We start from the raw sequence: 25,961 nt of genomic DNA, 5'->3' as shown, positions 1-25,961 counted from the left end.
CGTGAATGACCGATCGCATTCTTACAGCTGGTTCATTCTCCAAGTAGCCACACACAAATTCTAATCTGTGCTGTAATGACCAGTTGGGAGGAAAACAATGAGAGAATTGATGGAGCCACGCTTGTGGATGAATGTCGTTGCCAGAATTCTTAAATGTTTTGAATTTACGTGCAGTAATGAACAGCTTAGTCAAAATCATCGTGTCGGCGGGTAGCATATCGTTCATTGTTACGTCGTGTCGGCAGTTCCATCTCAAAATTCGGTGCACCTTGCCAATTTCTTTCACAATTTCCGAAATGCCCTGTGTTATTATTTTGTGGCTTTTCCGTATTTATAAGTCCCTCTTCCCGTGTTGGAGCGCGACTGTCCTCTGAAATACGTAATTCTTGTATTACCTGTGTCAGCTGACCTTGCACTTCCCGGATTTCTCTTTGGTGTTGTGTATTAATTTGATTCTGATTTTGTTTGAATTTCCTAATTTGTTCGCACTCTTCTGTGTCATTAAAGACTACCGGTTTTATGTCATTCAGATTATCATCTCCCTTCATAGATAAATTAGTGAACTGATCCGAAAGTTCGGCTACTTTCTCCGATAGTAAACACATTTCCTCAGTGTGTTTTTCTGAACCAAGTTTCAGAGTGTCCATTTGTGTTGAAATCGAATCTACTGTGTCCTTTAAGTTTTCCTGAGTTCTTGCAAGTTGCATAACCGAATCGGTGGATGCAACTGATTCCATTTTAGCTTGCAAGGTGTCGTGATTTTCACGAACAACAGTTTGCAATTCTTTTATGGCTGCTTCGTGATTCTGTAATGCGTTTTCATGCCGCGAAAAAATAGGTTGAAAATGCTCACAAATTTGTTTTTACGTCATTACAGATTTTTTGACATTTCGATTCAATGTTATGTAACTCAGTAGTTAAATCTTCACGTGTTTGTTCAAGTGTGGTGTCTAACTTCCGAAGATTTTGTTCCATTGTGTCTAACTTTTGAAGATTTTGTCCCATTTGTTTCTGATTTTGTTCAAGCGTTGTGTCTAACTTTTGTAGCCTTTGTCCCATTTGTTGCATTAACTGTAATAACAGTGCAGTGGTGTCTGAAACATGTTCCTCAGTGCTTTTCGGCAGTGCATTTGAACCGGCAATATTCGCATTTTGAAAAGCAGAAAATGTGTCTTGATTTATTTGAGAAAACGGTGAGGACGCAAAATCTGAATCTACAGTATTTGCAAGATTGTGTCCTGTCATTTCGGAATCCTGAGGCGAGCTGTTGCCGACCGACCGATCGATCGATAATGCTTCCCTGTTCACTAATTGTTTCACTGCCTACACCATTATTTGCACCCCGCTCCATTTCCCTATGCGCTATTACCAGATTACTACTTTGAACGTTAGTGAATTCATTACATGGTGACGCTAACACACTGCTTTCGTCTTCACTGTCATTTCTCAGTTTACTTTTGAGCCTAGTGTTACGTTTTTCACACGCCATTATTGTCACAATTTTTCACACAACACAGAAAAACACAATTTGAAGAACAAAAATAAGAGAACACATTAACATAGCACTGAAAATAATATCTAGTTAATTGCAAGCGCAGCTGCGAAATACTTGGTGCAAATCTACATGCATGCCACAACTGTTTTACTGTACAACAATGAAAGACTACAACTACAAAGGAAATTGTCTCTATGATTACGCGCTAGCAATAAAAAAAATCTACATTAATTACACAAACTACAAGAAAAAATCAGAAAATTCCAGTGAGGTATCCGTGGCTAAGGGTCGAGATATGAATCGTCCCCTTAGAACAATTATACACGACTGTGCTTAAACTGACACAGAATATTTTTAGCGCAACGCAATCTGACTTCCAAAAATCCCTACAAGAGAATGGCCCTGACTAACATTAACTTATACGTTTCACAAATCACTTACCTCACAAAAATCTTCGTTACTCAAGCTACTGCAATACAGCGAGCGCCACTACTGCCAGCTAAATAAAAGATTCAAACTATGGAAGGCATTAACTACTGATAGGCATAGTTAGCAAATGAAAGATTTTAATAGAGAACAAACAATGTATTTACCTTAATAGTCAAAATATGATAGTTCATTTCATCCAGTCTTACAAATTACAAAACTCCGCCATCTCTCTCCCCATGTCCACCACTGCTGGCGGCTCACCTCCAACTGCGCAACGCTATGCGCTGTTAGCATCCAGCTGCCGCTGCCCGACACTACAATGGCAGACAACAATGCAAACTAGCCACAGACTGCGCACAGCACAGCCCAGCCAGTGATTTTTCATGCAGAGCGCTATGTGGCGTTACCAATAAGAAAACCTAAACAGCATACTTACACGTTCTATATTCCTCTGTGTCTCCTTAATTTATATTACTCTTGCAATCCTTGCGCAACGTATGTACAATGTGACCCATAACAAGTAGAACATTTTTATTTGGTTATTATGAGGTTAGCGTACATTTACACTAATATAACCTAGTAATAACTGGCTACACAGTTTGCCGTTATCGAAAAAGCTAAACATACGTTTATTCCTTGAAACGACCACACACAAATGGGTTTCACCACTGGCGATGCATTGCTGAAGTCGTTCACTGGAGCTCCTCACTACATTCTGAATCTTTTCTTGAGGGACGGCCTTTATCTCTTCCCGGAGTGCTGCTTTCAATTTATCTGTATTTTGGAAGCATCGTCAAAATTCTTTGTCTGGAGGTAAACGCACAGAAGAAAGTCAGAGACTGAATCAGTGCTCTCACCGGACTTGGAATATCATCGAAACTTTAGAGTAATCGATATGGAAAGTGGCACATCATTGTTGGCATTGATTTACGGGCCGTACGCGTGTAACCCCATCTTACAAAAACCACATCGCGAGTAGATGGTCATGTCCCTGTTGTGCAATGAAGAAATATTGTTAACGATGATTACATACCGCTCCGAATTGATACTGGTGGCCGTTGTTGTTTTCGAAATAAATGGCCGAACGATTTTCGTGGACTGTCGAACAGCATAGACGATGGTGACTGGCCACCTCTCGACCTTGTCATTAACGAGCTATGGGTTTGGGTTCGAGTACTGTGGGAACTTTTGTGTACTGACCCATCCAGCTGAAAGTTTTCCTCATCTGACATTAAAAGATTTTTCAGAAATGTGTGACTCAATCAACTCAATCCAATAATCATTTTATCTTCCTGTCGGAACTGTTGAGCCAATTGCATCTTATAGGGATCAAACTTTAATTCCTGTCGTATAATCCTCTGCAGAAACGTGCGAGGGATTTGTAAAGTTCTGAAACGACAAGGTACAGATCGCTGTACGTTTCGTCGCATAACTGCCCAACCTCGCGGATATTTGCATATTTTCCGCCATTCTAATTGTCATCTCTGACGTTTTAAGCTTCACATTAATTATGGAATCTGTAACAACGAGAAGAAACTACAATCGTGTCACCACACTTGTGGGTTCTTTGATTGCTTGGGGAGATAGGCCACCGGAACTAAAACATATGAAATATTAATTCACTTTATTACATGAATGATAAAAAAAATTTACTTAACTTGATACAAGCCTTTAACTCACAAATGCTACATAATTTACTCCTGTCATTAACTATTAATGGATCACTTGATGCAGTAATTAACAAACTGTTCTCTTGAAGTACAATGTTCAGTATTTACGTTTCCAACTGAGACTAGAGTAACTCTTTAGTCCTACTCGATGATATTGATTGTTTCAGCTGAGGTCGCGAACTGGGCTGGGTACTTTCGTGCCTCGCTCTATATTGACCTCCATGTGAGGGCGCTGCTGTGCTTCTTCAACCTCCCCCCATTCGTCGTTGCCGATTGCAGCGAAATATCTTGGATATATTAGGTATCGATATGTGTTGCTAACTATGGCGTAGCACTACAATCTTTGGACGATACCGCAAAACCCGACTCGCGTCTCTGTTTTGTTCATCTGTATATCTGGCCAGTGCTCCGCACCGAACAGAATGGCATACTGAGTAGGTCTAATTAGACGCGAGCACACCTACGGGAGGGCCTAAGTCAAGATCGGATGTGTTTAATGTTATTACATAAAGCAAGAAGCAACATAAAGGCAAACGGGAATATGAAACGACTCCTTAGCTCTAGCATAAATCGTATTTAAAAGAAAAGATACGTGCGAGAGTGGAATAACACAGAAACGAATGTTCTTACATACTTCAGACTCTCTCTGTATGATGACCATCATTCTAGGCGCAGAGCTGGATTCTCTACCCAGCAAGTCTGCTTGCTCAGCGCATCATTTCGGAAGTGATCATTCTCAGGGTTGTCTTTCGCCCAGATACAAACAAATCGAGACCAGGAGCTGTGATAACCGCACACTCATTTGTCATCAAAACCTTATAACGAGCCCCTAATGATGGCAGAGATGCAATTAACTGTTCGCACGAATCACGTCGCGTATTCACATCACTTAATTCATTGATGCTGCTGCGTCGTAATGAAAGATAATCTTTGTTCTTCACCCAACGATGCAGCAAGGTTCTAGGACTTCACAGCTGTTGTTTTTTTTAATCAAATGTTTATTAATTATCTCTTTTGAGAAAGAACTGATACTACTTTCACTGGCCATATCAGCTGGCACACAACTAATTCTGAATTTAATTCCTTGGGATATAATCACAATAAAAATTAATCTTTGAAATAAATGACTAAGGCAGCAGGCTCTTCGCCGTAATTACTATGAGCCTCAGATGCTTATTTCATGTAGCTGCAATTCCAGATAAGTTCTAATTCGATTGAATAACATTAATCCAGAAATTTTGTGAAATCTCATCAGGGACTGTGAAATAAATTGTTCATATTCTCTGAAGTGAAAGGAGTATGTAAAGGACACGAACACTATTTATTATTTGAAGAGTTAATCACTTTCTTTGCAGCGACATTTACAGATACCTTTTCCGTAAGTCAACAGTACTCATCGAAAAACTGCAAAGGAGTGGCGTTTCGCAATGGCCATGATTAATTTTATAATATTCTATAGTGACAGTGAGTCATACCAGTATTGGCAAGGATTCATATTCCGCGCGTACGATTTCTCTGTATCATTACGTATTCTCTGGCCAACACCAGAGATAAATAGAATTTCATAACGTTTAGTAAAAAACGTGTTACAATTTCTTGGGTCTTCCACTGTGTGGTTCATATGTTCAAAAATGGTTCAAATGGCCCTAAGCACTCTGGGACTTCACAGCTGAGGTCATCAGTAGCCTAAACTTAAAGCTACTTTAAACCTAACTAACCTAAGGACATCACACACATCCGTACACGAGGCAAGATTCGAACCTGCGACCGTAGCAGCCGGGTGGGATTCATCTGTCACAGAACCGGTTGCAACGGTCTTTCTTTTCAGTTTTCGAGGATTAGCCGCCGTTGGGGCTTCTTTCCTGAAGCGTTTAAAAAGTCTTCCCTAATTTCACCACATACCTCACCCGTTCTTTCCATTTCATGCACCCATACGCAAAGAAGAAGACGTTCTTCAGTTCTGAATCTACATGTATTCCCCATTATAACAAAAACGTTTACAACAGTGTCATCTTGGTAGCAAAACAGAACACTATTACGCCCATTAACATTCCCCAGAACCTCAAGCAAGACAACACGATCATACGCCGTATTTTCACGGAATGTTGCCTGCACTGTGTCAATCTCACTGACATCTGAGCGTTACCAGAATAGAAACGTACTACATTGTTCCCACGGCCAGGTAACATTATTTTCAACTTAGAATACATTTCCAGATCCATGTAACGGTGAAACTATATGTTAACTTACTTGCATACTTCCCAGTCGCAACTTCAGGCCCACTAACAGGATGGCCAATAGAAGATGTACTCTTTCCCGTGAGCTGCCATTCACAGTCTTAATGAGAAGTGTTTCGCAAGAAAAACTTCGCCTTTTGTCAAAGATTTCCATTTCAGCTTTTGTTAGCGCATCATATACTATAGTTCATCTTCATGAACTTTTTCCAGATTGCTGGATTGGACGCAGAGGACCTGTATCTTGGCCAGTGGCCAGACCGGTCCCTGGATATAACGCCTGTACACTTTTTTCTGTCGGTGGAGGGGGGGGGGGGGGGAGCAGAAAGACGATGTTTACAGGGACATAGCGACTACACCGGTTGATATGCGACGATGTATTACTGCAGCTTGCTCGGACACTTCCTGTGAAATGCTAGCATGTGCGCAGCACTCGTTCCATTTCGTACTAGAATCGTGTCGCTGGCGGTGGTAATTCTGAACACAACCTCTGCTGATCAATTGTCTCGTAGTCCGCCCCCGGTAGCTGAGTGGTCAGCGCGACAGAATATCAATCCTACGGGCCCGGGTTCGGTTCCCGACTGGGTCGGCGATTTTCTCCTCTCACAGACTGGGTGTTGTGTTCTGCTAATCATCATCATTCCATCCATATCGACTAGCAAGTCGCTGAAGTGGCTTCAAATCGAAAGAATTGCACCCGGCGAACGGTCTACCTGACGGGAGGCCCTAGTCATATGGCATTTACAATTGTCTCGTTACTGCTCAGAATACACATAACTAGTGTATGCACTTGTGCTGTTCTTTAGTGAGTGCTAGCGCAGGAACTGTATAAGGGTCGATGTGCGAAATTTCAAAATATATCTCGTAAACAACTCGCACCAGAATCCTGCAACAAACACCACTGACATTCTAATGTACCCTACTTTTAGTTTGTTAACGTAAATTGCCATTGTTCAATTTAAAAAGATGTATGTTTGTACGAAAAGCACACACTAGAATTGTTATTAGAATCTTTTTATTGGCTTACAATAGGGGCCCTTGACTGCCATTCCATTCGGTGAAAACCACGCATTTAATGACACGTTCCATTTGCACAATATTTGCGGTGTACCCTGTATATATACCTTCTGTAAGTTCGTACTGTTATTTTACTGTCTCAACTTAGCTATACCATCTTATCTTCAATTATAATACCGCTTTTCCTCAAGAAACGACTTATTTTTAAATATGTTGCAGAATTGTTAACTACTTACATAATGTTACACTGAATGTTACAATAAATGTTACATTCGTACTTGTAACATTACACTGGATGTATAAGCTATGAATCACACAAACATGGAAAAATCTTTCTAGCGCACGAAGGCAAAGTAATTACGCTTTTTGTGCACTAGAAAGATTTTGCGTTGTTTGTCTTACTATACCATAGCACCATAAAAGAGATACAGTATATGGAATTTGGATATTTTATGCGTGTACGATGTACTAGAACTTCAACTTAGTGTATGAATGCTTATGTTGGTTTAAAACATGCTGTTCTTCCTGTTAATAACCTACTAGTTTTACTAGAGTTTAGTTTTTAGTCTAACTGATATATCCCATTAGAAAGTCCGGCATATTTTTAGTGGTGTTAACATGACAATGATTGCTACATCTGCACATGTAAGATGCCACAGGGTGTAAGAGCGATGAATCATCTAGTACTATAAGAAAGTATAAACTCTAAATGAGGCTGTTTTCCTCAAATCCGTAACTACTACTTCCATTTTGCATCACGCTGTACAGTAATTTAGGCGGGCTATACTGGCAACAAAGTAAGTCCCTTCTGCTTCGTGTAACGCTTATAGGTACTGTAATATATTGCTGAAATAATTGCACTGACATGGCGTAATACTGCTATGGTTTTCCAAATTCACTATAACACTGTTTAGAACATAAAATGAAAAAACAAAGTGCGCTTAGTATTAATATAATCTGTTGCTGGTTCTAATGTGCCACATGACATATTTGTCATTACATCCCTGTTATTTTATTTTATAGACTGACTGCCATACCTCAAAAAAGGTCGACATAATCTTCTGCATTTCAGATTTGGCACTGTAATTTCTACATTAGATGTGGCTTGACACTGTATGTATGAGTTTCGATCCTCTACTTTTAATAACGTATTATGTGCAGTTGTAACGAACATAATATGCCAGTCAGTATTGCGCCAGTAGCTTACTTAATACTATTGGCCATCCACAGATATGATTCTAAACATCTTTTGTGATACTATAACAACTAGGCTTATACTACGGCAGCTTTCTATTTTTGTCGGTGAATGGACGCAATTACGCACACTATTGTATTTTTTTTATTTTTTTGTGCCACATTAGCGCAGAAATACGATGAAAACCTGTCCACACGTACCAACGTTGATGCTTAAAATACGTAAGTAACTTGGGTTAAAAAGTATGTCAGTAGCCTGTTTGTATGTTGGCAGCGCTATAGACTGTGTTACTATCGCTGACAGCGCTCAGCGCCCTCGGCAAGAGATTCTGTGGTAGAACGGACTAGCAGTTATCGAGTGGATATAGAAGTTAATGGACATGTTTCTCTTAGTGGAGACTTCATGTTGGTAGGGCAAGCATGCACTGTAAAGTGAGACGTAAGGAAATGTAAAATGAGGATGGATGTTAGTAATGTTTAATTTTTGTAACTGAATATCACATGAATAAGGTAAAATTTTCTAAATACATTGTTTGCTCTTCAAGATTTTTTGCTAACCATATGCCTCCTAGTAGTTAGTCTATAGTAGTTATAATATTTTTTATTTAGCTGGCTGTAGTTGCTGCTTGCTATAACTGCTGTAGTTCGTGTTATGAACATTTTCTGTAAGGTAAGTTGCTTATATATATGGAGTTCGTGATTGAAATGAGTTCAAGCAGTTAAGAGTTGGAGGTAATTTCATATTTCTTTAATATTTTTTGGATTTTTGTTATTGTTAGAATTTCTTGCAATTAAGGGCCACTCTTTTGTCATTTATTGGAAGACATGTTGTCACTGTATAGCAGTCAGATTGTGTTGGGCTTGTATATTGTGGGTAACAAATGAATAGGTTAAGTTTGAGTTGTCTTTGTCAGGGAAAATGCTGTAGGACAGTGTTAAAATGATAAAACTAAGGAGAGACATAGTTTCAAGTATATGTTAATGCGAGAACTTGGAGACAGTGGATGTATAAACTAATGACACCATTTCTGAACTATAACTGGTGCATAAAAATAATTCACGTTTGAAACGGGCCGATTGCACGGATAACAAAGCGGAATTCAATCTTTTTGGACAATGTTTTCATTGTCAAATTCTCTACTATCTGGATTCGTTCGATTATTTTTAGTCGTACATACTTCATAATGACCACAAACGCTAGTGCAATGCTCTGGAAGTGGTCGCATTAGGCACTGTGTTCACAGACGCGCAACACTTTCCCAAAACTGTCTCAATGAATCTAACAAAGGCAAGTACACATCCAATAGGTCACTGACGTTGCTCATCTTTCACGCGATCGTTTATTGCTCAGAAGAACGTGCTCGTGAAGAATGCAGTAGCCACTCTGATGTGCCTATACGTGCAGCCCACGGTTCTCAGCTTCATTTTATAACAACTTCTAGCAACGAAAAACATCAACTGACGTTAAGAGCTTGAAAACAAAATACTTACTGATACATAATAGTCTAATATGTGCTGAATTTTAACCGACACTGATGAATTCGGCTGCGGGCTAAGTACAGTTTGACTCTTTTTATCTCAGGGCCCTAGCAGTAAGCAGCGGGCCGCTATAAGGTCAATAGAAGTGAGGGGGATTATCTTGTTTGTCTTCCAATGCTATCAACTCATGAGCGTGGGCAACTCGCAACAATCAGAACCTATGGCATTAATTTCAAACGGAGGTAAAATAGATTCGTGAATGCGCATTATAGAGACTTTCACTATTGTAGCAAACGATACGAAATAAAATTGTTGTTGTGGTCTTCAATCCTGAGACAGGTTTGATGCACCTCTCCATGCTACCCTATCCTGTGCAAGCTTCTTCATCTCCGAGTAACTACTGCGACCTACATCCTTCTGAATCTGTTTAGTGTACTCATGCCTTTGTCTCCCTCTACGATGGTTACCCTCCGCGCTTCCCTCCAATACTAAATTGATAATCACTTGATGCCTCAGAATGCGTCCTCCCCACTGATCCCTTCTTCCAGTCCAGTTGTGCCACAAATTCCTCTTCTCTTCAATTCTATTCAGTACCTCCTCATTAGTTACATGATCCACCATCTAATATTCAGCGTTCTTCTGTAGCACCACTTTCGAAAGCTTCTATTCTCTTCTTGTCAAAACTATTTATCGTCCATGTTTCACTTCCATACATGCCTACACTCCATACAAATACTTTCAGGAAAAATTTTCTACCACTTAAATCTATACTCGATGTTAACAAATTTCTCTTCTTCACAAACGATTTCCTTGCAATAGCCAGTCTACATTTTATATCCTTTCTACTTCGACCATCATTAGTTATTTTTCTCTCCAAATAGCAAAACTCATTTACTACGTTAACTGTCTCATTTCCTAATCTAATTCCCTCAGCGTCACCTGATTTATTTCGACTACATTCCATTACCCTTGTTTTGCTTTTCTTGATGATCATCTTATATCCTGCTTTCAAGACACTGTCCATTCTGCTCAACTGCTCTTCCATATCCTGTGCTGTCTTGACGGAATTACAACGTCGTCGTCAATCCTCGAAGTTTCTATTTCTTCTCCATGGATTTTAATTCCTACCACGAATTATTATTTTGTTCTCTTTGCTGCTTGCTCGATATACAGATTGAACAACATCGGCGATAGGCTACAACCCTGTCTCACTCCCTTCCCAACCATTGCTTCCCTTTCGTGCCCCTCGACTCTTATAACTGCCATCTGGTTTGTGCACAAATTATAAATAGCCTTTCGCTCTCTGTATTTGATCCACGCCACCTTCATAATTTGAAAGAGATTATTCGAGTCAACATTGTCAGAAGCTTTCTCTAAGTCTACAAATGGTAGAAACGTAGGTTTGCCTTTCCTTGATCTATCTTCTTAGATACGTCGTAGGGTCAGTATTGCCTCTCGTGTTCCACCATTTCTACGGAATCCAAACTGATGTTCCCAGAGGTCGGCTTCTACCAGTTTTTCCACTCGTCTGTAAAGAATTCGTGTTAGTATTTTGCAGCTGTAACTTACTAAACTGATAAACCGGTAATTTTCACACCTGTAAACGCTAGTTTTCTTTGGGATTGGAATTATTATACCCTTCTTGAAGTGTGAGGGAATTTCGCCTGTCCCATCTTGCTCACCAGATGGTAGTTTTGTCGTAGCTGGCTGTCCCAATGCTATCAGAAGTTCTAATGGAATGTTGTCTACTCCCGGGTCTCTGTTTGGACTTAGGTCTTTCAGTGCTCTGTCAAACTCTTTGCGCAGTATCGTATCTCCCATTTCATCATCTTCATCCTCTTCCATTTCCATAATATTGTCCTTAAGTACATCGTCCTTGTATAGACCCTCCATACGTTCCTTCCACATTTCTACCTTCCCTTCTTTGCTTAGAACTGGTTTTCCATCTAACCTCTTGATATTCATACAAGTGGCTCTCTTTTCTCCAAAGGTATCTTTAATTTTCCTGTAGGCAGTATCTATCTTACCACTAGTGGTATATACTTCTACATCCTTACATTTGTCCTGTAGCCATCCCTGCTTAGCCATTTTGCACTTCCTCTCGATTTCATGTTTGATACGTTTGTATTTCTTTTAATTACTGCTGCTTGCTAAAATGCAACGCAGTGAATAGAAGAAAAATGACGTTCAAAAAATGTAGTAAATATTTGTGATCGTGCTTGGTCTCATATTGCAGTTACTGTTATTAATTAAAATAATGTGTCAATTTACGTAGGTTATCACTTAATAAGAAGATATACAGGGAAAGATAAACTAAGGAGGACGGGAAAAGCGGCAACTGCATAATTCTTGCCCTGTTGCATGCCGGAAGTGGTGAGGCTAATTATAATATACATCAGTATTGCTCTCAGAGAAATTGCCAGAGGAAGTTTGTTTCACTGTTTTTCAGTAAAAACCTTCTTGATTTAGGGTCGTCTGATGACGACTAAGTCATTTACATTGTCTGAAGAGTAATAATCTTCTACAATATCAATGTTTAAATGGCGTCTTTTGCCTTACAAACATAGTGTCTTGTAATTTCTTTCAGTATGATGAATAGTTTCTGTGGATTGATACCGGCGACGTGGCGCCCAGTCGCGAAAAGTGGCCAAGCTGTTTACACAAATTAGAGTTAATTTCTTCACTGTTATTCTGCAGTTAGTAAGCGATAGATAAATTATGGTCAGAATCCATGTCTGCCCCTAGAAATGTTGCCCAGTTTAAAACAGAGTTCCGAAAAAACTGTTTTACTAATCTATGAGCAATCTTCCCGTCTCTGTAGGTCTTATCCACACAGACAACGACTAGCCATTATTAAACTGTACGCTGTGCAAAATTCCACCCGACACCCTCGCCATTCATTCGTGACATCGAAGTTATCCTTCTCGTTCTATTTTCCTTCTCCTACTTAAGCTTTCTTCCTCTTCTGGAGGATGTTTGAGTTAGACTGTGCTCGGGGATTCTTCAACAGACATAAATGAGCGATATTTTTCAGTAATTCTGTACATCTGTAAAGTCTTGTGATAGGAACCAGTACTTAATTGTGCGTAATTGTTTTAAAATTCGAATAAAGCCGTTTCGATACATTTTATCTAGAACCTTGAAATGACTTCGACCCATCTTAGACTTTTTTGGACGTATCTCTGGCATGATAATTTATAGTGGTTATCCAAATCCACCCTCCACGCCGTAAACCACTTGCCGTTATTTTTAGCAGGTTGGAGAGTAACTAATTGCGATAGTGTTCATCGTTACGATGTCTTTAATGACTGCAGAGATGGCTGATACTGCAAACAGTTAGCGGCTACAAGACACGAAAGTGTGAGCAGTCTCATAAAATTGTTAGCGCTCGACTGAGTGCAGGAATCGATCATCTACGTCAGGCCTTCGGGGCACGTGGCAGATAGAAATATGAGAGAGAGAGAGAGAGAGAGAGAGAGAGAGAGAGAGAGAGAACGAGAACGTGAACGTGATCCCCAAGAATTACAGTAGCTGCTGTTGCGGACGGTTTCTTCCGGTGACGTCACAGCACAATGGATTACTGGAGAGGGGGCGCCTCCAAATGGTGTGACATCACGCAGCCATGACACGTTTCGTTGTTGCCGGTTTTGGCGCACCGCCGCCACACCGACAAACAAGTGCGCGATCTGCCGCGCTACGGCCAGGGAAACAGAATAGAGCAGGAGGTAGGCGACAGCCGGTGCCGACTGCGCATGCGCGGTTACGCTCTCTCTCTCTCTCTCTCTCTCTCTCTCTCTCTCTCTCTCTCTCTCGCAGCGCGCCGAGTCGATTGCGCGTGTGGGGTTACGTAATAAGCGCAGAGCTGAGCACTGTGCAGCTGAGAGTTGGTTTACGTAGGTGAGTCAAACCGAACGTGTAGCGGTTAAAACTCCCTAACAAATAGCGCTTTTAGTTAGCAACCTAAACGTGCTCCGATGTGGAGACTCGCATATGAGCAAAGCAATGGTGCAGTCGCAATCGCAATGGCAGCAAACACTAAGTCTTCTCGTCTCCATGCAAGTAGATATCAGTTTTATTACGATAGTAATATGAGTTTCTAATAATAAAGAATGAACCCCTGTGCATTATTGAAACTTAAGCTGTAAGGCTCGTCCCCTAGTTCGAAATGGAGCTACAATATCACTAGTTAATTTCTTTCCGACAGAAACATTGTAGTATGAACTATACAATCGCTTGCGATTGTGGAACCGTATTTAAATGTGCAGCTTATCGACCTTTTATTTATGCTGGTGTAAAACAGTAGTGACAATAACAAATCTGATTCGATTCGTACCTAATATTTGTAGAAATTTTATAAGAAACAAAAAAAGTGGTCACGTTTGTCAGCGATTGCATCGGTTCATCTATATTATTTAACGTCGAACCTAATTGGTGACATCCCGTCCTAATTGCGGGCTGCCTATCCAGTAGCTTGCAAGGGAAATTTAAATTTGATTTTCAGTATTTCATGTAATTACTGCTGTCAAGATTTACTCATTGAGAGGTGTAATATTATGTTAAACCCTTAACACAGCAAGAGAAGTATTGTTAAAAACATTGTGTATGGCATGAGGAACGTTAAACTCACTGCGCACAAATACTCATACCTTATTTATCCAATATTTGAGAATGATAGCACCTAGCTAATTCCAACAAACCTTACACATAATTTCAAATCGTTCTGAAACTTTCTGCTTCTGATCTCCCCTCCCCCCCCCCCCCCACTAAATCATGAAACAAAAAAAGTTTACCGCTTTCACTGTTCATAATCTATTAGTAAAACCTCAGCATCAGACACGGCGGTTTAATTTATTACTTATTTTGCTAGCTCTGTTAGCAACAAAGTTTGTAGACGGTATACAGAGAAACCTCTGAAAGCATCTGCAGAATTACGTAATATTATACGTCACATAGCTCAGGTCATACAATGAATTGTGGGTCAAAAATTGGCCACCTATATAAAGAGGCCTTCACAGGCTCAGTAATATTGTCAAACGATCAATAGCCCGCATCTCGTGGTCGTGCGGTAGCGTTCTCGCTTCCCGCGCCTGGGTCCCCGAGTTAGATTCCCGGCGGGTTCAGGGATTTTCTCTGTCTCGTGATGGCTGGGTGTTGTGTGTTGTCCTTAGGTTAGTTAGGTTTAAGTAGTTTTAAGTTCTAGGGGACTGATGACCACAGATGTTAAGTCCCATAGTGCTCTAGAGCCATTTGAACCATTTTTTTTTCGATCAATATATTGAGCGTCCTAGAGCGTATTTTGACGTACTGTTAATACTATAAATACTGACGAGCAGTGTTGATGGCCTTCAAAATATTCTCGGTACTGTCAATACCTTACTTAGATTCTACAATTTGGTCTCAGTAATTAACTTCCCAACACAGGTGGATAAAGACAGTAGGACTGTATTGGTTTTCTTTATGAAACTCATTGAAAGATAGTAACTGTTTACCCCGTAACAAATGCTGTCTCCGCTTACCATGCAAAGTTAGTTAAGGAACTGGAGAAAAAACGTAACACCTTACAGTATGGATACTCCTCAGCGGAAACCAGCGTAATTAATGACTACAGAACAAATGTTTTTAGAGTAGCTTACAAGATATGACATGGAATGTATTTTATAGTGAACCATAAAATTTAATCAATTCATGGTAAATTCGTATCATTATTTGAAAATAGCTTTCCACATAAAATAATCAGAAGGAACATTAAAAAGCCATGTAAAAAACCCTGGGTCGAGGGATTAAAGTATCTTGTGAAAGGAAAAGGGAAAAGTATATTTTGGCAGAAACGAGTAGAGGTCGTGCAGTAGTTATACACTACAAAAACTACTCAGAATTACTAAGAAAGGATATTAAAAAAAACTACATAATATTAATGTCAGAAATCAGTACTTCCGACAACAGACATAAGGCTACATGGAATTCAGCGAAACGTGTGACGGGAAAATCAGCCACAGAACAAGGCAATGTCACTATCGAACTGAATGGAAAGGCAATAAATGAGGAGTCATAGGTAGCAAATGCATTTAACATTCGATTCATAAACATAGCAGAATACATAGGGACAACAGTTAAAGAGAAAAATCACAGTAGTGTTCTCAAAACATGCATCACCAGCTTCTCCTTCTGAAATTAAGAAAATTATACGTTCTCTGAAAAATGAAAGCCCATCTGTCTTTTGTGGTTTTTCCAACAATGTTAGAATTGTTCCCATGTTATAAGCCCAGTCCTATGTAATACTTTACTCTTTAAGGAAGGTGATAAGAGAGATGTCAATAAATGGCGACTCGTTTCACTACATCTACATATACGTGATTACTCTGCTATTCACAATGAAGTACCTGGCAGAGGGTTCAATGAACCACTTTCATGCTGTCTCTCTACCGTTCCACTCCCGAACGGCGCGCGGGAAAACGAGCACTTAAATTTGTCAGTGCGAGCCCTGATTTGTCTTATTTTATCGTGATCATTTCTCCCTACGTAGTTGGTGCCAACAGAATGTTTTCGCAATTGGAGGAGAAAACTTTTGATTGAAATTTCATGAGAAGACCCTGTAGCAACGAAAAACGCCTTTGTTTTAGTGACTGCCACTCCAATTCACGTATCATGTCTGTGGAACCATCTCCCCTATTTCGCGATAATACAAAACGAGCTGGCCTCCTTTGTACTTTTCCGATGTCATCCGTCAGTCCCACCTGATGCGGATCTCACACCGCACAGCAATGAGTTATTCTAGAATAGGGCGGACAAGCGTAGTGTAAGCAGTCTCTTCAGTAGACCTGTTGTGCCTCCTGTCCTCCTTTCCATTCCGTTCAACTGCTCTTTCAAGTCCTTTGCCGTCTCTGACAGAATTACAATGTCATCGGTGAACCTCAAAGTTTTTATTTCTTCTCCCTGGGTTTTAATAACTACTCCAAATTTTTCCTTTGTTTCCTTTACTGCTTGCTCAATACACAGATTGAATAACATCGGGGAGAGGCTACAACCCTGTCTCACTACCTTCCCAACCACTGCTCCCCTTTCATGCCCCTCGACTCTAATAACTGCCATCTGGTTTCTGTACAAATTGTAAATAGCCTTTCGCTCCCTCCATTTTACCCCTGCTACCTTCAGAATTTGAGAGAGAGTATTTCAGTCAACTTTGTGAAAAGCTTTCTCTAAGTCTACAAATGCTAGAAATGAAGGTTTGCCTTTCCTTCATCTTTCTTCTAAGATAAGTCGTAAGGTCAGTATTGCCTCACGTGTTCCAACATTTCTACGGAACCCAAACTGATCTTCCCCGAGGTCGGCTTCTACCAGTTTTTCCATTCTTCTGTAAAAAAATTCGCCTTAGTATTTTGCAGCCGTGACTTATTAAACTGATAGTTAGGCAATTTTCACATCTGTCAACACCTGCTTTCTTCGGGATTGGAATTATTATATTCTTCTTGAAGTCTGAGGGTATTTCGCCTGTCTCATACATCTTGCTCACCAGATGGTAGAGTTTTGTCAGGACTGGCTCTCCCAAGGCCGTCAGTAGTTCCAATGGAATGTTTTCTACTCTGGGGGCCTTGTTTCGACTCAGGTCTTTCAGTGCTCTGTCAAACTCTTCACGCAGTATCGTATCTCCCATTTCTTCTTCATCTGCATCCTCTTCCATTTCCATAATATTGTCCTCAAGTACATCACCCTTGTATAGACCCTCTATATACTCCTTCCACCTTCCTCCTTTCCCTTCTTTGCTTAGAACTGGGTTTCCATCTGAGATCTTGATGTTCATACAAGTGGTTCTCTTCTCTCCAAAGGTCTCTTTAATTTTCTTGTAGGCAGCATCTATCTTACCCCTACTGAGATAAGTTTCTACATCCTTACATTTGTCCTCTAGCCAAGCCTGCTTAGCCGTTTTGCACTTGCTGTCGATCTCATTTTTGAGGCGTTTGTATTCCTTTTTGCCTGCTTCGTTTAGTGCATTTTTATATTTTCTCCTTTCATCAATTAAATTCAATATTTCTTCTGTTACCCAACGATTTCTACTAGCTCTCGTCTTTTTACCTACTTGATCCTCTGCTGCCTTCACTACTTCATCCCTCAAAGCTACCCATTCTTCTTCTACTGTATTTCTTTCCTCCATGCTTGTCAATTGATCCCTTATGCTCTCCCTGAAACTCTGTACAACCTCTGGTTCTTTGTTTATCCAGGTCCCATCTCGTTAAATTCCCACCTTTTTGCAGTTTCTTTAGTTTTAATCTTCAGTTCATAACCAATATATTGTGATTAGAGTCCACATCTGCCCCTGGAAATATCTTACAATTTAAAAGAGGTACTACACCAATAATAAGTGTAACACATGGTGAGGAAGTCATAAATGGGGTGGAACTTCAAATGTTTTAGTTGTCCATATTGATGAGAATTTAAACTGATAAAAACACATTTTGGAACTCATAAAAGAACTTAGTTCAACCACATTTGCACTTAGAATCAGTGCACATTTTGGGAGAGACAAATCAATAAGTTGGCATATTCTGCATATTTTTATTCATTTATGTCGTATGGAATAAAGTTCTTGGATAAGTCAACTTTAAGAAAGAAAGTCGTTATTGCTCAGAGAAGTGCTGTAAGAATAAAATGTGGTGCTTACCCGCGCTCATCTTGTAAACATCTGTTTAGGAGGTTGGGCATTCTGACTACTGCTTCACATTATATTTATTCTCACATGTAGTTGGTTGTAGATAATCCACCATTGTTCTAAAGAAACAATGAGGTACGCAATTACAATTACTCCACACTATTGTTGTCTTTAGCAGAAAAAGGGATGCACAGTGCCGCAACAAACATTTTTGATCACTTTCCCTGAGATATAAAATATGTCAGATATCAAAGCAAAATCTGATACAAACTGAGGAAGTTTCTACTTGTCAACTCCTTCTACTCCTTAGAAGAATTTCTATTAATGTAATGTGTAAAATGTGGTGGTAGGAACTACTAACTCACATCTGTATATCTTTTTACTTTTTGTCGAAAAAACTTAGAAATGTTCAGAATGTAACTATATGTACAAATTAATTTGCGGCGTAGAACGACTCGTTCCACATCATTTGATCTATCATGCAAAATGTTCAATGGAACGTGTAACAACCTAACTACTAAACGTTAAGGTCAAGTATTGACGGTCTGACAATACTCTACATTCTGATTTTGACAGAGCCACATGAGGTTAGTGTGCACTGTTTCTTTTCAATTCGCCTTTGTACATATCGTACCACAGATTAAATTTTTCAAGTAGCCTTTTAATACAAAACTTTTTTGTTAGATCTTTGCTAGTGTAATCGTGGTATGCAGCATTTTAGTGTGGACAACGAAATAAACTGAAGAAACTGCAAAAAGGTGGGAATTTAAGGAGATGGGACCTGGATAAACTGACTAAAGCAGAGGTTGTACAGAATTTCAGGGAGAGCATAAGGGAACAATTGACAGGAGTAGGGGAAAGAAATACAGTAGAAGAATGGGTGGCTCTGAGGGATGAAGTAGTGAAGGCAGCAGAGTATCTAGAAAGTAAAAAAGACGAGGGCTAGTAGAAATCCTGGGGTAGCAGAAGAAATATTGAATTTAATTGATGAAAGGAGAAAATATAAAAATGCCGAAAATGAAGGAGGCAAAAAGGAATACAAACGTCTCAAAAATGAGATCGTCAGGCAGTGCAAAATGGCTAAGCAGGAATGGCTAGAGCACAAATGTAAGGATGTAGAGGCTTATCTCACTAGGGGTAAGATAGATACTGCCTACAGGAAAATTAGAGACACATTTGGAGAAGAGAGAGCCACTTGCATGAATATCAAGAGATCAGATGGAAACCCAGTTCTAAGCAAAGAAAGGAAAGCAGAAAGGTGGAAGGAGTATATAGAAGGTCTATACAGGGGTGGTGTTCTTCAGGACAATATTATGGAAATGGAAGACGATGAAGATGAAATGGGAGATACGATACTGCGTGAAGAGTTTGACAGAGCACAGAAAAAGTCTAAACAAGACCCCGGGAGTAGACAACATTCCATTAGAACTATTGACGGCCTTGGGAGAGCCAGTCCTAACAAAACTCTACCATCTTGTGAGCAAGATGTATGAGACAGGCGAAATACCCTCAGAATTCAAGAAGAATATAATAATTCCAATCCCAAAGAAAGCAGGTGTTGACAGGTGTGAAAATTACCGAACTATAAGTTTAAGAAGTCACAGCTGCAAAATACTAACGCGAATTCTATACGGACGAATGGAAAAACTTGTAGAAGCCGACGTCGGGGAAGATCAGTTTTTATTCCGTAGAAATACTGGAACACGTGAGGCAATACTGACCTTAAGACTTATCTTAGAAGAAAGATTAAGAAAAGGCAAACCTACATTTCTAGCATTTGTAGGCTTAGAGAAAGCTTTTCACAATGTTGATTCAAATACTCTCTTTCAAATTTTAAAGGGGGCAGGGTTAAAATACAGGGAGCGAAAGGCTTTATACAATTTGTACAGAAACCAGATGGCAGTCATAAGAGTCGAAGGGCATGACAGGAAAGCAGTTCTTGGGAAAGGAGTGAGACAGGGTTGTAGCCTCTCCCCGATGTTATTCAATCTGTATATTGAGCAAGCAGTAAAGGAAACTAAAGAAAAATTCGGAGTAGGTATTAAAATCCAGGGAGAAGGAATAAAAACTGAGGTTCGCCGATGAGATTGTAATTCTGTCAGAGACGGCAAGACTTGGAAGACCAGTTCAACGGAATGGACAGTGTCTTGAAAGGAGGATATAGGATGAACATCAACAAAAGCAAAACGAGGACAATGGAATGTAGTCGAATTATGTCTGGTGATGCTGAGAGAATTAGATTAGGAAATGAGACACTTAAAGTAGTAAAGGAGTTTTGATATTTGGGGAGCAAAATAACTGATGTTCGAAGTAGAGAGGATATAAAATGTAGACTGGCAATGGCGAAGAAAGCGTTTCTGAGGAAGAACAATTTAACATCGAGTATTGATTTAAGTGTCAGGAAGACGTTTCTGAAAGTATTTGTATGGAGTGTAGCCATGTATGGAAGTAAAACGTGGACGATAAATAGTTTGGACAAGAAGAGAATAGAAGCTTTCGAAATGTGGTGCTACAGAAGAATGCTGAAGATTAGATGGGTAGACCACGTAACTAATGAGGAGGTATTGAATAGGATTGGGGAGAAGAGGAGTTCGTGGCACAACTTGACTAGAAGAAGGGATCGGTTGGTAGGACATGTCCCGAGCCATCAAGGTATCACAAATTTAGCATTGGAGGGCAGCGTGGGGGGGGGGGGGGGGGTAAAAATCGTAGAGGGAGACAAAGAGATGGATACATTAAGCAGATTCAGAAGGATGTAGGCTGCAGTAGGCACTGGGAGATGGCGCTTGCACAGGATAGAGTAGCATGGAGAGCTGCATCAAACCAGTCTCAGGATTGAAGACCACAACAACAACGAAATATTCTCTGTGGCACTGCTTATTTTATTTATTTGAAAATATAGATTGGTGAATTACATAGCAGTTTGGAAAAATTCCTTCCACCTCGAAAAATACGTCATATGTCTACGATGACAAACGAAACGTCTGCGAAATGCATGTGAGTTTCGACAAATTATTACCGCACGAAACGTAAAAAAAAGAAAAAAAGAGGTTTTAGGTAAACTGTCCTAGTAAATCTCTGCCAGGCAGATCTAACTGCTTGATCGGTTTCCATGGAATTTTAATGATTGTGTTTGCTGATTTTATAGAACAAAACTTCGGAAATTTCTGAAAGTTGCTCCTAATCTCTCATCTAAACCGATTGCCTCTTATTAACATACTCGATTTTTGAAATTTTTCGGGTCCACGAGTCTCATTTGAAAGTAAATTAACATGTTACCTGTGGTTGCTTTTTTTCAACAATTCTCATACTCGTTTTCTCTTTTTTTGCTGTTTTCCGTTACTTGCAAGTCATAGGTAATATAACTGAAGCAATCGCTTTCTTTTTGTTCGACATCTTAATCTTGGATAACTGTGTTGTATTCTTGATGGTGTTAGGTCGCATTATGACAAAGTACTGTTGTCAATAAATATTGAACGTGTGCAGGCCCTTTAGTTAAACAGCTAGCTCCGGTCACAACTAACGGCTTACAGGGGCAACATAAATTTGATTTTCAACCTTTCACAAAGCTATTGACCGAATTTAAAACTTTAAAATGCTGTCGTAATCTCATGATTAAAAGCTATCACCTTATTAAAGGTTTGAGACAAGAAGTCAAGTATTACAGTTAAGAACCGCGTATAGTGTTGAGGTACTGCAACTCACAGCGTGCAGATTTCCGTGACTATATTCATCCCGCATCTGGGAATGAGAGCACTTAGCGACTTACAACAAACTTTACTCATAATTTTAAACTTCTGCGAGACATTATCTCGCTGACACACTACACGAAATGATGAAAGAAAAAGTTTATCGCTTATTTTATTTACGCTGTTCACGCAGTGAACTGCAGCAACAAGCCTTATGTTTTCATTTACTTCTTCACTGGTAACTCTTCTCGCAGCTCGTTTTGTGGACAGTATCCACGTACACCGATCAACCAGAACATAATGACCTCGGTATGCCCACCTTTGGCAGAGTAACAGTGGCGACGCGTTGTGGCATGGAAGCTATGAGGCCTTGGTAGGTCGCTGGAGGGAGTTGGCACCACATCTGCACACACAAGCCGCCTCAAGTCATCTAATTCCCTACAATCCGGGGAGAGAGGCGATGAGCACCAACGTCACATTCGATCACATCATCACATCCTAGATGTGTTCGATCGGGTTTATAGCTGACGATATGGGGGGGGGGGGGGGCAGCACATCAATTGGAACTCGCCGCTGTGTTCCTCGAATTACTCCGTCACACTCCTGGCGTTGCGACATGGCGCTTTATCTTCTTGAAAAATGACACTACCGTTGGAAAACGTCTTCGTTATATAAGGAGTGTACGTGGACTGCAACCACTCTACGATACTCCCTGACCATCAAGGTACCTTGACGAGCTCCACTGGACCCACTGATGCTCACGGGAGTGATCTCTACGGCATGGTGGAGCCGCCGTAAGCTTGTTTCCGCCCCGCAGTAAAGGCATCAAGGAGCTCCTTTCCTGGAAGATGACGGATTCGCGTCCCCCTAGGGGATGATAAATAAGGTATCAGTACTCATGAGACCATTCAACGCTCTACCACTGCGCCAACGTCTAGTGCCAATGGTCATGTGCTCGTTTGAGTCGTTGCCAGTGTGCTGGCGTTTAACCCTTGCATGTGTATGGGTCGTCGGCACTCTTTAGGAGTGTTCGGTGCTCTGTATGTTCAGACACACTAGTACTCTGTCGAACAGTAAAGTCTGATGTTAATGCCGCCACAGTCCGCCACCTAAAGCGACTAGGTTGAGCAACTTTTGCAATCAGAATAATTGCCAATTTTGAGGATGTAGAAGTTAGTAAGCTAACATACTTTGCATACTTCCACTCTCTGATATCATACGGAATAATATTCTGCGGCAACACTACACTTGGGCGAAAGGTATTCACTGCTCAAAAGAAAGTAGTTAGAATAAGGTGTGGGGTTCATAGTCGCACATCTTGTAGGCAGCTGTTTAAAGGGTTACGAATTCTTACAACTACTTCACAGTAGCCGGCCGGAGTGGCCGTGCGGTTCTAGGCGCTTCAGTCTTGAGCCGCGTGACCGCTGCGGTCGCAAGTTCTAATCCTATCTCGGGCATGGATGTGTGTGATGTCCTTTGGTTAGATAAGTTCTAAGTTATAGGTGACTGCTGATTTCAGAAGTCGCATAGTGCTCAGAGCCATTTGAACCATGTAAACTTCACAGTACATTTACTCAGTAATGACATTTTTTCTCAACAACTTGGACCAGTTTAAAATCAACAGCGACATCCGTGATTACAATACCAGAAAGAAGAAAGACCTACATTATCCTTTACTTAACCTATCTTTGGCACAGAAACGGGTAAAATATGCTGCTGTATAACTTTTTGATAAATTACCAGATGAAATTAAATGTCTGACAGACAGCAGTAATAGTTTCAAAAACAGTTTGAAATCATACCTACTTGACAACTCCTATACCATTGATATATTCTTCAATATGTGGAAATAAATCTGGAGATACAATATATGCATTTTGTGCCATTTAAGGGAATGGCATAGATAATAGAAATATTTAGGTGTAACACTATAATGTAAATTTTTTTAAAAAAAACTTGTTTCCTGTGCGCATTTCTTGTGCATTTGACGCGTTCGACATCATAACGGTTGTCCGTGCTATAGATCAATGGAACACGTAACTAAATAAGTAAACTGTTCTGTTTTACCAATCTGTCCAGGCTACGACTTCTGGCATCTGTAATGACAGGTGGCCGCCCAAGCCCACGACATCTGAACGTAGTTTCCCTTTGGTTTCGCCACGTGTTGTAGTCACTCACCACAGCACTCCTCAAACACCCGACAAGTGCCGAGTCTCCGGGACGTCACAATCCGCCCTCGGTCAAACTCAGATTGTGGAGCTTCCTCATTCTACACACGGACATCACACTCGCTGATACTACATGTACTGTGCGTGTGTCTGACTAGCAGTGGTCGTAATGTTCTCGCTCATCAGTGTATACCTCCGAATGTACCTGCAACATTCTACTACGGCACCTAGTTTGGGAAACATGACGTTTCATACGTGGACGTTCCATTTTTTAAAGAATCGCTAGTGGGTTATTTGGGCCAGTACGGTAATAACTATCTGGGACCTGTTACCAGGATGGAAATGGAACGTTGTAAACTAGTAATTGTAAGAATACCCATTTTACTTAATTCTAATGACGCTGTTGTTGCTTTACTCATGCCTTATTCACAAGGGCTGACAAAGTCCGAAGCGTATAGACAAAGTTGGCGCGGTGGCACAGAGAGAGAGAGGCAGGCAGGCTGCTGGTAGGTTTGTTCGGTTTGTAAAGGTCACTGCACTGCTGCCACTTCGCCAACGGGAGAATGACGCAGCGCGGCACTCGCAACATGTAGCTGCCCGGCGAACATCCGTACGCTGGAGGTAAGTCGGAGCCCGAGCTGCTTACGTCGCAGCGGAGGCAGCCTACGTCACAGCGGAGGCAGATGTGCATGGCGCATGCGTCATACTGGCGCAGCACCGCACACTTGCTGCACCGTAACAGTTTCCAACAGATGAGAGCCAAAGGACGCACCGGCGTGCGTTAACATCCCTACAGGCACGCCCCAGGCGGTAGCTGTTCGCTTAAAGTAACCTAACGAAACATAACTTTAATCACCACTTACGTGCGGACCCCTTCACTAGTGGAAAATGCTTATATATACATGATTATACTATGTGCACAGTTTCTTCACATTCACATTCCTATTTCATATTTTAGTCTGTCACGTGTAACAAACAAATTATTCCATTTCTGGAATAAGTGACTAGTGAAAGGTTAGAACATTAGCGTCTTTCCAGTGGTACTTAAGATTAATTCATAGAATTCGTGTGAATTTCTTTCACAGGTGTTGTTTTTGAACTGTGATTCAACGAACGCCGTGTAGTCACATGCAACTACATATAACACACATCAAGTTAAGCAGTATAGGTACTTTGTTCTCTATATGCTGAAGTATTTTGTCGCAACAAAAATTTGGCAAATAGCAGTTCGGTTGACCGCGTTCACATGGTACAAAATCCGTGCTTTTAACAAGTTTTCTTCTAGTGGACATTCGTCTCTACGTTCCTTGAAGGCAGTTCAAGGTAAAAGAAAAAACACAAGTAATTGAAACACGCATATTGTAATTCTTAGGTCTTTGTTTGAGCTCTACAGTCTAACGGAATCTCATCAGCGTCGTCTTCTAAAGTGGCGGTTCCCAACCTAGGGTAACCACCTAAGCGTTACAATGAAATTTTCTGAGCAAAAGGGCTCGTTTGTGTTTCGATCACGAAACTAAATTATTTTTGAAGTATCATTACTATTTCATAAAGCTGTAATACTGATAAGTTACCAACAGCTACATTTGATTTTCAGGTACTATAGTAGTGCGTGACGTATTGTTGTGGATGCTACAGCTTGTGAAACATCTTTCTCACATAGACCACCAATTACACACATTACTTTTCACCATACTTTTCCGACAGTAAAACTGGAACTTAAACGACACATGTGCTTAAATATCTCGTGAAAATGCGTTCTCCGAATTTTCTGTAACGGCGAGAAATTGCTTATTATTCACTTCGCAAAAGATACATTAAATAATTGCTTTTCGCTGTAATAGTATTTCTTCTCGTCTGGTGAACGTCTCAAGAAGGCCTACTGTTAAGTCTATCCATCACAGAATTCAAATGATTCTTCTGCGGCCTTCCTTTTCCTTGCTTC

General features: G+C 40.5%; 1 long non-coding RNA gene across 3 annotated transcripts in view; it reads left to right on the top strand.

The window, feature by feature from the left end:
• The first annotated feature begins 8,378 nt into the window (after nucleotides 1-8,378).
• The window catches only part of LOC126278034 (uncharacterized), a 51,570-nt gene continuing 33,987 nt past the window's right edge, over nucleotides 8,379-25,961 (top strand). For all 3 annotated transcript variants that reach the window (XR_007550635.1, XR_007550633.1, XR_007550634.1), the window contains exons 1-2: nucleotides 8,379-8,549; nucleotides 8,649-8,709. This is a non-coding gene — a long non-coding RNA (uncharacterized LOC126278034). The remainder of the gene's footprint in view (nucleotides 8,550-8,648; nucleotides 8,710-25,961) is intronic.

Source organism: Schistocerca gregaria, chromosome 6 (assembly GCF_023897955.1).
Source record: "Schistocerca gregaria isolate iqSchGreg1 chromosome 6, iqSchGreg1.2, whole genome shotgun sequence".
NCBI classification, from domain to species: Eukaryota; Metazoa; Arthropoda; class Insecta; order Orthoptera; family Acrididae; genus Schistocerca; species Schistocerca gregaria.
Note: the sequence above shows the minus strand (reverse complement) of the source record. Positions and strands in the feature narration are given on the sequence as shown.